General features: G+C 41.7%; 1 protein-coding gene across 6 annotated transcripts in view; it reads left to right on the plus strand.

Moving 5' to 3' along the window:
• Nucleotides 1–2: 2 nt before the first annotated feature.
• The window catches only part of MICAL2 (microtubule associated monooxygenase, calponin and LIM domain containing 2), a 125828-nt gene continuing 113304 nt past the window's right edge, over nt 3–12526 (plus strand). For 4 of the 6 annotated variants that reach the window (XM_035327476.1, XM_035327477.1, XM_035327478.1 and 1 more), the window contains exons 1-2: nt 3–116; nt 1351–1432. The gene's annotated coding sequence lies outside the window, so the exon portion shown is untranslated. The remainder of the gene's footprint in view (nt 117–1350; nt 1433–12526) is intronic. The other 2 variants (XM_035327480.1, XM_035327481.1) reach the window with 1 other exon arrangement.

The following is a 12526-nucleotide window of genomic DNA, read 5'->3' on the forward strand; positions in this document are numbered from 1 at the left end:
GCCCCGCCCCGCCCCGAGCCGCGCCGTGCCGTGCCGAGCCGCGCCGAGCCGCGGGCAGCATGTGGAGCGCCGCCGTCGCCGCCACCGGTAGGGTCGCACTGCTGCGGGCGGAGCAGGTGCGGCGGGAGCGGGGCCGGGGTCGGGGCCGTCCGTGTCCCGGTCCGGGTCCCGGTCACTGTCCCTCGGCGAGGGCTGCGGGAGGAAGGGGTGGGGGGCGGGGCGCTGTGCTCCCCTGGCGGTGCTGGCCTGGGGCCGGGCGCTCCCCTGGCGGTGCTGGCCTGGGGCCGTGACCAGGCGGTGGGCTTGGGGCGAGGTAGGAAAAGGAACGAGAGCCCTCGGCTTTGGGAGTCCCTAACAGAGCACCGGGAGAACGCCCAGCAACATCGAAGGGGGCCATTAGGTCGGACGCGTCTTAATGAGCGTGACACCCGGCTCTGCTCACCTTCCGGGCTAATTGAACGTGGCATCTGCTGGGCTTTTCTTTGGGCTTTGAAGTATGTCTTAATCTACGAGAGTAATTGTCTTGTCGTGTTCGCTCCGGTTTTGCGTGTGTAAATTCAACATGTGACTTGAATGCAGATAGCTGGCAAAGGGTTGGTTTGAAGGCTGGCGAGTGTAGATTTATTTGCCCCTAGGCTTACACGGTTGAACCGGTATCAAAAAGTTTTCAGTTCTCTCTTTAAGCTTATCGGGAAAGATCTGGAGGTCTCTGCTGACTTTAATAACCGTTTACAATTGGCAACCTTGCTGGCACTTTCAGCCAAAATGTGATCCAAGAGTGGAAACTGAACTGCATTCTTGCATCTAAAGATGGTCCCTGCAGGTCAAAACTGAGGTATGTTGACATGGCCAGGAAACTTCATATAAGCAGGTGGTTTTTTTTTCATTTATTTATTTTTTTATTATTTTCTCTCTAAAGACTCCAGATCTTGTAGTAAGGCAGAGCACAGCAGTCTCCTGCTGCCATGCCCAGCTGGGGTGTAGCTGCCCCCTTTCTGGCTGTGCTGTTGGTTTTGAGGAAGTCCTTAATCTCACTGTGTGACTCAGTGTCCTAATCTTTAAACTGGCATAATAGGACTAGTCACACTTGCCTCCCAGGGATATTAACATCTAATTGATGTTCACCAAGTACCTTCATCTGGGAGAAAAGAGGGCATCTTGCTTCCCTCATTTCGCCATTCTGTGTTGGTTGCTAAATATATTACATGGGTGGAAAACAGATTATCCAACGACCAAACTGGAATTCATGTCTCTTATCATTTACACAAACACTCTGAATGTTTGTCCGTGTATGATTACTTTGAAGGATGTGGCTATTTCACTAAACACAGCAATTTTTATCCTTTCCAGAGAACAGATCATACAGAAATTTCAGTTGTAAAGAATTGTACTGAAGTATCAGCAATCTTTTTCTCCTGGCTCTGGACATAGTGTATGTTTCTTTTTTCTTTTTCTTTTTCTGCACGGTAGGAGGCTAGTTAAAGCTTTGAGAATTGAAATTATACTCACACACGTCACCCTCCACATATCCTTGATCTGAGTCCTACTTTGATTGAATCTTATGTTCAGTCTTGTTTTTTGTCATGTTTTACTTCTTTAAAATCTGAAAAGAATTACAATAATTTTACCATTCTGTTTGAAAATAGAAGTTGTCTTTAAAATACAAGTGCTGTTTTTATCCCTGTGACCATTTTACTTGCTGCCCATAGTAGTAATGAGCCACTTACTCCCCTGACTTGAATCTTACCCTACCTCCTCCCTATCGCTGCTGCTGCCTCCCCCCTCAGGCAGATAGCAGAGCCTGCAGTGACAGTAGTGCAGGTCTGGGGTCACTAGCAGCACATGCCACAGGACATGAATATTCTCTAAATCAGCTGTTGTGAGTATCACCTGTGAGTGTTATGAGTGTGCACCTTTGTGTTGCACAGGTGTAAAGGTCTCTTTTCATCTAAACCCTCAGGTTTAGAAATTTGGGGGCCTTTTCCTGCATCTTCATTTCTTCACACAGCAAGATTGTGTGCTGGCAGGCTGTTCTATGACATTCAGCTGGTGCATTTTATTCAGTCCTGCTTTTTAGCAAAACATGTATTATCCCCCACGTTAAATAAACCTATCAAGTTAATACCTGATGAATAAAGGCTTTAAAATGCTGCTTCATACTGGCTGCTGCACTTATCTTCATGTTACTTGAAGAAGGTATTGAAGGGTGTGGCTTATAATGTGCAGCTGAGAAATGAAATTCCAGTGGAAAACTGAAGGATGCTGCAGTCAAATTCCTCTTGCCATGCGGCCAGCAGCAAGTGGCCTGACTTCTGGTTTATCTGTGAAAGTGGGCAGGTTCTTTACTGGCTTGCTAAGTGTTCAGAAATGAGAAGTCACCTCTGTTTTTTCCTTTTTTTTTTCCTTTTTTGTCTTTTTTTCTTTTTCTTTTTCCTTTTTTTTTTTTTTTCTTTCCTTTTCTTTCCTTTGTTCTTCATTGCCTTACTGTTGCCCTAAAGATGTACAGCAGTGTGGTAAGCTCAGTGCTGGGTGGTGGTTACACTGCTGTTTGTGAGGAGTTCAGATTTCCTTTGGTTTTGTCAAGCATCAGGTATTGCCTGAAAAGACTTTATTTTTCTAAGGTACTCTGAAGCAGAGTTTTCTTGTCTGGTGTCCATGTCCCATTCCTTGTGGAGATGAGAGAGGCTATTTTTTGGCTGGATGTTCTTTAAGTGTAAGAAAGCATAAAATGAGAGGTGATTGCTATCCGGTTTCTCGGCGAATATGCTTTAAGTCTTTCACCTCTTTTAGCACGTACCTTGTATCTGCTCCAGCTGTCTCACTGCTCTGGTATTTTATAATTAGTATCTTGAAAACTCAAGGGAAAACTTTCAAATGCTACGTATTTCCCACTGGGACTCTTCCACGTGGCTTTAACATTTGTTGTGAGTCCTTGGTAACATTTATCTGTTCCTCAGGAGTCCCTCCTCTCAGTTTGATTCCCCTGGTGTCAGCAGGAAAACTAGCTTTCTGGTGGAAGAGGCTTTGCTTCTGAGGAGCATGGTATATTTTGTTTCCCTTAAAAATGATATCAATGTCAGGTGACAGAAATTGAGGTCTGCCTTCCTGTATAGTACTTCTGTTTTCTCAGCTTGCTTGTGTCTTGCATTCAGTGTGAGTGAACTACAGGAAGGCTGAGGGGTCACTCTGTATGTCTGTACAGGCAGCCTGGCACGCATATATATGTATAATACACGTGTACTTGTATAATATACATTTACAGCATATGTGAACAAATTGTTTCTTTGATGTGCCTTTTCAAGCTTTCTGTTTGAAGATTCCTCGTGTACTTGACATGAATTTGAAAAATGCAGCCTCTGCTCTGTGTCTGGCACCCTGGCTGCTACGGGAGGGCATGCTGTTTGGTTTGCTTGTTGCTAGGACCAGTTTATAGAGGTTTTTAAGCTGCCAGATATCTTTCTTCAGAAGTGGTATTAGTAGTTCAGGGTATTCCAGCACCATACACTAGCCTGTTTTCAGAAAATAGAGATATTCTAAATTAAGGCTATTAAGTATCCACTGGTTCAGTGACTGCAGATACCCAGTTAGTATTGTATTGTGACACATTCTGGAAATTGCTGGGTTTATTTTTGACATGGAGAAGATGACTAAGAATAACTCTTTCATCTATGCATAGTTGCATTTACAAGCAAGTGAAAACATCCCTAAAATGATCTTTAGTCATATTTAGACTCTTAGTTCCATGAAAGGAAAAAAAATCTGCCTTGGGTTTAAATCTGAGCTATGTATGCTCTCAAGCCCTTTTCCTGCTCCAGACTGCTGTTCAGTGAGGGATTTTGTTTTGTTTTCCCCTCTAAATGTTTGGGAGCAATCTAACGTGAGATGGGGAGGAAGCCCAATTCCTTGTCAGAAAGGTAGATCCTACCGTGGCACAAATTATGATGGACGTTACTGCCCTAGCTCATGTTCAATTCAAGTTCTGATGGCGTTTATTTCAGTGTCCCGGTAACTCAGATGCAACTAGGAGAAAAGTCTGAACTTGTGTTCATTTATTCTTTCTTCTTTTTTTTTTTTTTTTTTTTTTTTTTCTCCATCTTAGAGATGTAATGGTAAGACCTTCTGAGAAGGGAATCATTCTGAAGACAACCTATGGCTTCAGAGATGACCTACCTATCTCTTCGCTACACTTTTCTTACACTTGGAACGTTGCTATGTTTTGTTACTTGGTTTTCAAAAGCTTGTTATTTGGGGTCTGACTCCTTCAGACAGACGGTTTAATTGAATTGTGTTGGGAATATTAGGATTAGATTTAAATTTTTGTTCTTATCACCAACATTAGCATTGGTTTGGACAAATAATGCCAGTGGTTAGTTACTTTACTTGCTACATTCAGGCAAGGGGCTTTCACCGATTCAGATTTTAAAATGACTATAAATGTGTGTTATAGAGTTTTGGCTTCTTAAAAAGCAGGTTCTTCAGATCTGTTAGTCCATGATAAACCCTTCTCAGACCTTTTAAGCTTGCAGCTTATTGCCTATGTAGACTGCAGTAATGCCTAGAGGGGTGTTACAGTTTATCCTTCTGTGTAACTGACATAGCCAAGCATCAAAATAGGATTTCCAAAGCCATGTGATTTTATTTATTTATTTATTTATTTATTTGGGGGGGGGAAATACGAGGGTATGTTTTTAATCAACTTTAAATAGTCTTGCTGTAATTGTATCACATATCCATAAAATTTGCAGGAGAGAGGGTTGTTTTTAAGTATTGTGTTACTTTTGAAAGACTGAGTGCATCAAAATGCTCCTTAGTTTAGATAACATATTTTGCCGTTGTCTTACTTGAATAGTCAATTCTAGTAGCCAGTTGGAAGGTTTTAAAATCTTCCAAGACGTTCCTTTGTAACCCACCATCTTCAAATCAAAAATGAAGGAGTCTAGATACAAATTATTAAACATTCAAAAAAATAATAGTAACAAAAGCTGGAGCAGGAGATGCTTTTTTCCCCCCTTATCTTTGAGAAGACTTGTGTTTGGCAGATAGTGAAATTCTTATTGTTTCTAAACGATTGAGTGTATTGCAATAACTGTAATCTATGTTACTGGCTGAGGTGAGTCCCATCTGTTAGCAGTGTTAGGGATGTGCAATAGCCATGTCCTTTAAACCTGTGTGCACAGGGACCAGCACAGATGGATTTAGAGAAACAAATGCAGTCTCTGAAGGCAGTTGCTAAATGCAAGCGAGAAGTTCATTGTGCAATGTAATGCAATCTTCTCTGCTGACACTCTTTCCAGCAGAAAAAAAGCCCCTCTGGTTAAATATTACCTTTAATGAACTTTACAAGCTAGTAGGTAGTTCTTGTTTTCTGCTTACTCACAATATCGGCTTCCTTTTGTAGAGGGTCATTTATTGTATCTATTGTATGTGCTTGTTGTCAGACTTTTTATTATGGATTTTCTTCATGCTGTGTCACCTTGTGCTGAGATAGGGAATAATTTTAAGTTGCAGTCTGAACAGAGTAGGAGATTTGTGAATGAATGTTCTCTCAGATCCAAACTCATAGCCTTCTCTCAATGTTAGGTTTTCCCCTTTCAGAGAGTACTACAAATTCCTGTGGTTGTCACGAGCTTTATTGCTATCACTTCAGATAATTGCACTGCTCTAGGGATAGCAGATACTGAATTATGGAGCCATTTTTCAGATTTCATGGTGTTGCTTCATAAGATGAATGCAAAATGTAGGCTCCCTCCATTTCTATCTATGGATTAAAAAAAAAAAAAAAAAAAAAAAAAAAAAAAAAACAATTGACACTCCTCTCTTTGGTATTTGTATTCAGAACATTAACGTGGTTGAATGAATATCAGAAATGTGCACATGTTTATGGCTTGGAAACAAGCACCATAAATATGAACTATTGGTGCATATTCAAAGCCAATCATCAGTGTGTAACCAAATACCTCTTGCTGTAATTACTCTTTGAAACATTGCCCTTGCACCGAGTCAACATTAGGAGTCCTAGCAAATGCATTAGGAAGAATAAGACTTGTGTAAAGGACGCAGTATGTCCCAATAACAAGCCTATTAAGACAGAAGAAACATCTTTCTGTTGTTCTGATGGGGATGTGTATAAGAGGGGGGAAGGATTAGGGTGGTTGACTTTATTTCCTGGAAATGAATAGCATACGTTTTTCAGTGTCTAAAACGGATATTACTCAGTTTGTGACGGTCTTCCTAGTAAAAGTGTCTTGAAGCGGGGATTGGCTTAAACCTGTTGCCTGCATTCCTGACATACAGTATTATGTGATGCTATCTTGTCACAGAGGCATGCAGTGTGCCATGGTGTATAAATAACCCTGTGTGTCAAAGGTAATTTGAGACAATGTGCCAAATATTTAATGAAGTGCTGGGTCTTGTCCTGTGTACCTGGTATATATTTAGGAGTAGGTATCTGAGATGAAACCGCAGCAGCGGGGTGGTAATATCCCCCACACATATTGCGGAGCTGCTCCACACAGCACAGTAAGACACAAGTGCTACAGCTCAGCTGCGTTTTGTTTGTGACTTTGATAGATAACGAGACAGGAAAGTAGGTTAATATGCTCTAGGCCAACCTGCCTTCATGTCCGCTGAGGAGCGGAGAATCGCCTTTAATATTCTCTGGGGAGTAATTTTAGTGACTACTTCACATCTCAGTTGTGAAGATAGACGTGGAATAGCATGCAGAGGGGGGTGGCTTTGTGCTGTCAGGAGCACGGCCTCTCCCCAGCAGGTGGACTCAGCAGGATGCTGACTGCAGGCAGTTGGGCACTCTTTGACGCTGAATTATGGTGTCCTGAGCCTGATGGCAGTTCTAAGAGGAAGGGGGCTGTGGGAGATGCGAAATAGCATCTGTGGTGCTGGAATGGGAGAGGGGAGCCATGGTGTATCCAAGAGCTTCACAGCAGCCTGGGTGTGGGCAGCAGAGGTGGGCGCTGGCCCCTTGCTTGGACGGAAGTCTGCTGTCAGGGTTTACTTCTGGTCTGGGGATGGAACTCTGCAGTGGAGAGTTTTCCTCTTTGTATTTATGTTGGAAAGGAGATCTGCAAGGTCTTCAGCTTATACTTGTCTATGTAAAAATGCAGAGTGGAGTATTATTTTCTTTGCATTTTATTTTTTGCTGAGGAAGGAGCTGTGATTGTTGCCTTAATACATGAGTGTAGAGGATCCAGTAATGTTTTTAATGTTTTTCATGACAAATGCAGAAGCTTGGTCATATCTTAAGGATTTCTTATGCATGCATTTAAATACACACCACTGAACCTACATATAGCTGCTTCTTTAGCTACTACCTGACTTAATGATTAGTAACTTGTGTGTAGGAGCATCTTCAATCTCAGTTATGGAGTCAAAACGTTTGTCTTCCATTTACTGTATTGATTGTTCAGTGGTACAGAACAAAAGGAATTGCACAGCTATTTCAGAGGAGGGTGAGACACTTCTGTGCCTTGTTATGTAAGGTACCTCCAACGTTCAACCTGGCAGCAAAGTACACAAATGAATTAGCACTGTTTGACAGCTTCTTGACTTTTTCTAACAGATTTATATGCATTCTTCAGGTGGCCAGGTAAAGCAGGTAGTTCTACAAAACCATGTTGATATGAAACTCTTTTGGTCTTTGAGGTAAAGATGTGGGTTCTTTGACAAATAAAACATTCAGCGGGAGATGACTGACATAGACTTAAGAGGATACTTGTGCCTAAGGTGATCTGGCTCACTTGAAACCTCAAGCTGGTATAACTACCAATATAATCTGGAAAATAGCTATATAATGCTTTAAGTGTCACTGTTAGTTCACTGATTTCTGAAGTAAATAAATGAATGTCAGATATAGTGTAGCAGGTCTGCATTTGCATACAAGAAGTAAACATTGGTCTGTGACAAACTTCTCACTCTCCTAGATCACAAAGCCTGTGGATAACTTCTTATCAGTTTTATTGGCTCTACTGAAGTAACATATGGATAAACAAAGAATGTGAAGGCTTTCCTTGTCTATCTACCTACCTGTCTGTCCTATAAACAATATGTTAACCCCCGTGCAAAATTTATTGGAAATGCATGTGAGAAAGAGAGAATTTCTGGAACTTTTACAAAGTAGAGTGGTGGTTGTTATTTTTTTTTCTGTTAAGTTTTCTTAAACATCATTTGCAATGTTCTGTCTCTTTTCATACAGATAACTTTTTTGTTGTATTTTAGGGGCGGGGGTGAGATAAGAAGAAATTACCTTTTATTTTCACATCGGTGGTTGAGTACTGATGTACCAGAATACATGCTTAGTCATATGCTGTGATGCCAATGAGTTTCACCTGGCACACCCCAGCAGGGGCAGTCCCTCCCCTGTTTTCAGCAGAGCCATCTCTGTGGTGCAATTGTAGATGACTGCATTTGTTCTATAGCAGTGGCACAGTGTAATGACAACCTTTCCAATGCTAAGGGGAGGTGGAAACAGCTGAACTTTCTTCTTGTAGAACATGTTTAAAAATTTCACTCAAGCTGCTTTGACCTGAAGGTTTTTGTCAATGTCAGTTACAGCAGCAGTACAGACTTCCTGTAAGCAAGGAAGCGGCAGTGAGACTTGTACCAAAGATATTTTTCTTCCACCAAAATTGTATTTTACTTGCTCATTCAGAACTTTTGCCTTTACCTGTTCCTCTTCACGTTATTTTTTTTTCTCCTCCAAGTCTATATTCTAAATTATATTCATACCACTTGGGATAAAAATTCCAGCAGTAAAATTTCAGCCTTATGCCATGAGATGTGTGGGTGAGCAACCTTGTAGGGATCAAAAAATAGTTTGTAGGCAAAAATGTGAAATTCATTTGGGAACTCCTGTTGTAGCTGTGTTGGTACCTGTTACTAACAATCTGGGTTTTCTGTGGGGAACTGGAAGCATGCTGGGTTTATTGTGCCTCTTACCACAGGAAGTATTTATGCCTACTAGGGTACAGCAGGCTGTCAGGTGCTGAGGGACTCCTCTGTAAAGGCAGAAGCTGCAAGCACGGTGCACTTCTCCTGCCTGCCCTGGCATTTTGTAGATCCAGAGAACTGGAGGCAGGTTAGTAGTGGCTGTGTTGGTTAAGATTGCTGGCCTCACCTGTTGGGTGTCTGCCGTAAACAGATTTACCAGTCCTCAAACCTGACCTTTTAACCTGCTGGTTAAAAGACCTTTAATTAATAGACCTTTGCCAGAGCGCTGTGAGACATGGCAGCTCTGGAGCAGGTCTGCCCTAAGGTAAAGGGGTAATCAACTAAGCGCAGCTGCCCCAGCTGCTGTAAGATGGGCTGTCGGGGGCTTGCCCAAAACTTCTGGTTTTAGGAAGAAAGGGTGCTTTTTGACCCGTTTGTGTACTGACCTATGTAGAATACAAGCTGATTTGAAGATACCAAGGTGAATTGTCTGTGCCTTGCTGTACACTGCCAAGATGCCTCGGAGAAATATGTTCTGTAGAGGTTGATTCACAATTGTTTGATACACTGGATGTTAGGAAGCCAATGAAGTGCCTCCTGCACTTTTTTACCCCAATAATCTCTTAGACCAGCTTTATGTATTCAAAGCAGCGTTTTGTGTGCACATTCTATGGGCAACAACAGGAGAGACTGTAGTGGCCACTGAAGTAACTTAGCATCTGTAACTTCTTTACAGTTTCCTTTAGTCTCCTTACTTAATGCGAATGTATAGCATCTTAAGCTTATTTTTCCCATTGATACAAATAACTGAAAAGTTTTCAATGTCCATCATAGAAAACTAGGAATAAACTATTCTGGACAAGACTGACTTGCTGACTTAGGACATCTGATAATCAAGCACGTGGTTGTTTTGAATTTTTTCTTGGAGTGCTTGCGCTGCTCCCCCAGAAGCAGTGTGCAGGTCACGGCCAGGACTGGTGGTCAGCAACAGGCAGATATGAGAGAGCCCCGACTACAGGTGATGAGGTGAGAGGACTTTGGGTCACGGAGCACATATACACCATTGTGCAAAATAAGACAAACAAGTTTCCTGAAAGGCTTCACATCATTAGTGGGAGCAGGAGCCCTGGGATGTGCACTCGCAAGCACAAGCACTGTAAAATATCCTTGGGAGTGCGTGTATGTAGTTTTAAATGTGGCAGTTTAAGGTAGCAGGTTAATCTGGCTGGAAGGGAGCCAGTTTTCCCTTGATGCTGACGGCAGTATGTCTGATAGACCTCGTTTGAAAGGAACTCCCTGAAGTTGATAGCATCAGTGAAGAATTTGAGCTAAGTCTAGCTTTGATAGAAACACAAGGTCTGAAAACCCTCTCATCCTCCTAGCTGCCAGAAACACCACCAAGGAGGCACTGATGTTCAAAGCCTTTGCTGTGTTAATTTGTGCACAGGGGAGGTTCTGAAGTATTTGAACTTAATGTAGCTGATGCCAATCTGTGCTGGGCAGGAAGGAGGGCAGTGGTGAAAACTTGCATGCTATACCTTAAAGAAATGGATTTGTGACCGTTGCAGTCACTTCCTGGCTGCTTTTTGCAAGGGCTTCTGATGTAGAAATGCATTACAGAAGTCTCTTGACTCCTATGCAAGCTTTTCTCATACTACTGTGCTTTTCAAATCTTATTTTTCTCCTTTGGCTACTAGTTTGAGAGTTTTTGTTCAGATAGTATTCCACTGTAGTGTGACTTACGTGCAAAAGGAAGCACCATTCCTTGAACATACTGCTTTCAGAGCTGATATAAGCTCATTTTAAACTTGTCCTATACTTCTTCCTCACAGATGATTTAATTTGAGGTTTAGCTTGTATGTTTACCCTCTTTTTTGAGGGGAGTGAGCTCATACTGTGCAAATTATACCATTTGGTCCTGGTGTGCCAACTGTGTGTGCTCCCCCTGCCTCCCCATGCAGTAAATGCACAATACCTGAGCCAGAATTGTGGCTTTTGGTGCAGTGTATACTGAAAAACCTGTTTTTAACTTCAGTTCAAAACTGAAAGGGGAAATGCTGCAATTTCACATTTCGTCATGTTTCAGCTTTTACTTCAGAGGGCATCTTCATGCTGTTTTTCACTTGCCCATTGCCTTTAGTAATCCAAGCAGCAATGCCAAGCAACTGTCTGAAACAAAACATTTTGTGTATGTGTTTTTTTTTTTTTTTTTTTTTTTTTTTAAGTCTAAGCTGGAAAGCAAAAAGTGTCTGATAGTACCTCTAAAGTTCTCTTGTTGTTTATATATATCATCCTCCCCAGTCCATCAATGCTTCACAAAGTGGTAAATGATCTTTAGGGATGTTTCGGTCAATGTGGGTTTTCTTTGCAGCAGAGTAGTGAAGTGTGTAGTGTTAAATGGGGGTCTTTCATCTGCCCATCCTCACCAGCATCCATTGCTGTGCTGTGAAGGAAGGGACAACAGAACTGGGGCTGCTCCAAACATGGATCCACCCTGTTCTGTCTGCATCTCTCCATCATTAGCCACCTCCAGAAGGCAGGCTTGGTATGGCAGTGGCAGAGTGAGATGCCAAACACCAGTTACTGCAGTCTGTAATTAAAAGGCTAAGAAAGTGCAGCACAAGTGAAGTCTGTCTGTGCTGTTCTCCTGGGTTTATGAGCACTCAGAGCCCTGTGTAGTGATGTCCTTTTGAAAGATGCTGCAACAAAGCCCGTGCTGGTTTGTGCAATATTGCTCTTGGGGCACTGGTTGTGTTAATACCCAACCCCAATAGTAAGACACCCACTGTATCAGGGCATTAGCTAGCTCTATTCCCAGTGAACTAAAGCACGATACCTTGAGGTTAGATAAAGATCTGTTTGTGCATTTTGGTGAAATAAAAGCCATACTGCTTAACTGTATGCAGAAGAGAGGGAGAAATCTATGCTGATGTGTAACCAGATACAAGTCCAAGCCAATGTAATGTTGCAGTCTCAGAACTGAGTATGTTTGTGTGTTTTTTTAATCATATTTGTAAAGTTAAGAACTTCAGCATATTTCCTTTGTATGTTATATCCAAAATTGTTTCTCTGCCTCTTTTTTATGACAGTCAGTTCTCTCTTTTCTTGATTAGTCGCTAAAAGTTGGGCAATATTAAAGTAGTTTGAGCTATATATGAAAGAACTGTAATAATGAATGTTATCATCAGACTCTTCATTAGTTGTCTTCTACATATTTAAGCCTAAGAAGATGCATCCACTGTTGTTGATCTTCACTGCTGTTCACAGGACAGAGTTTAAACCTTAGACCTTTGGAACAGGTCTTTACAATGTATATGATGAACAATTACTATTAAATGCACTTTTGGTGTTTCACATGTTGTAGTTACACTTTCCTGCACTGGAGGAGATGAATCCCAATTTAATTCTAACTGACCATTTCTCAGCTTGCCTTGTGAAAACAATGATATATTTGTCATCTCTTCTGATATTGCTTAATTATATTCTGCCCTCAAAGCTTTTTTGAAGGGATTGCTTCCTAACATTTTATTACCACTATTTTTTTTTCTGATGGATTTCCTCCCAAATAGCGATTTGAGATGTA

This window comes from Oxyura jamaicensis, chromosome 5 (genome assembly GCF_011077185.1).
Source record: "Oxyura jamaicensis isolate SHBP4307 breed ruddy duck chromosome 5, BPBGC_Ojam_1.0, whole genome shotgun sequence".
Lineage (NCBI taxonomy): Eukaryota > Metazoa > Chordata > Aves > Anseriformes > Anatidae > Oxyura > Oxyura jamaicensis.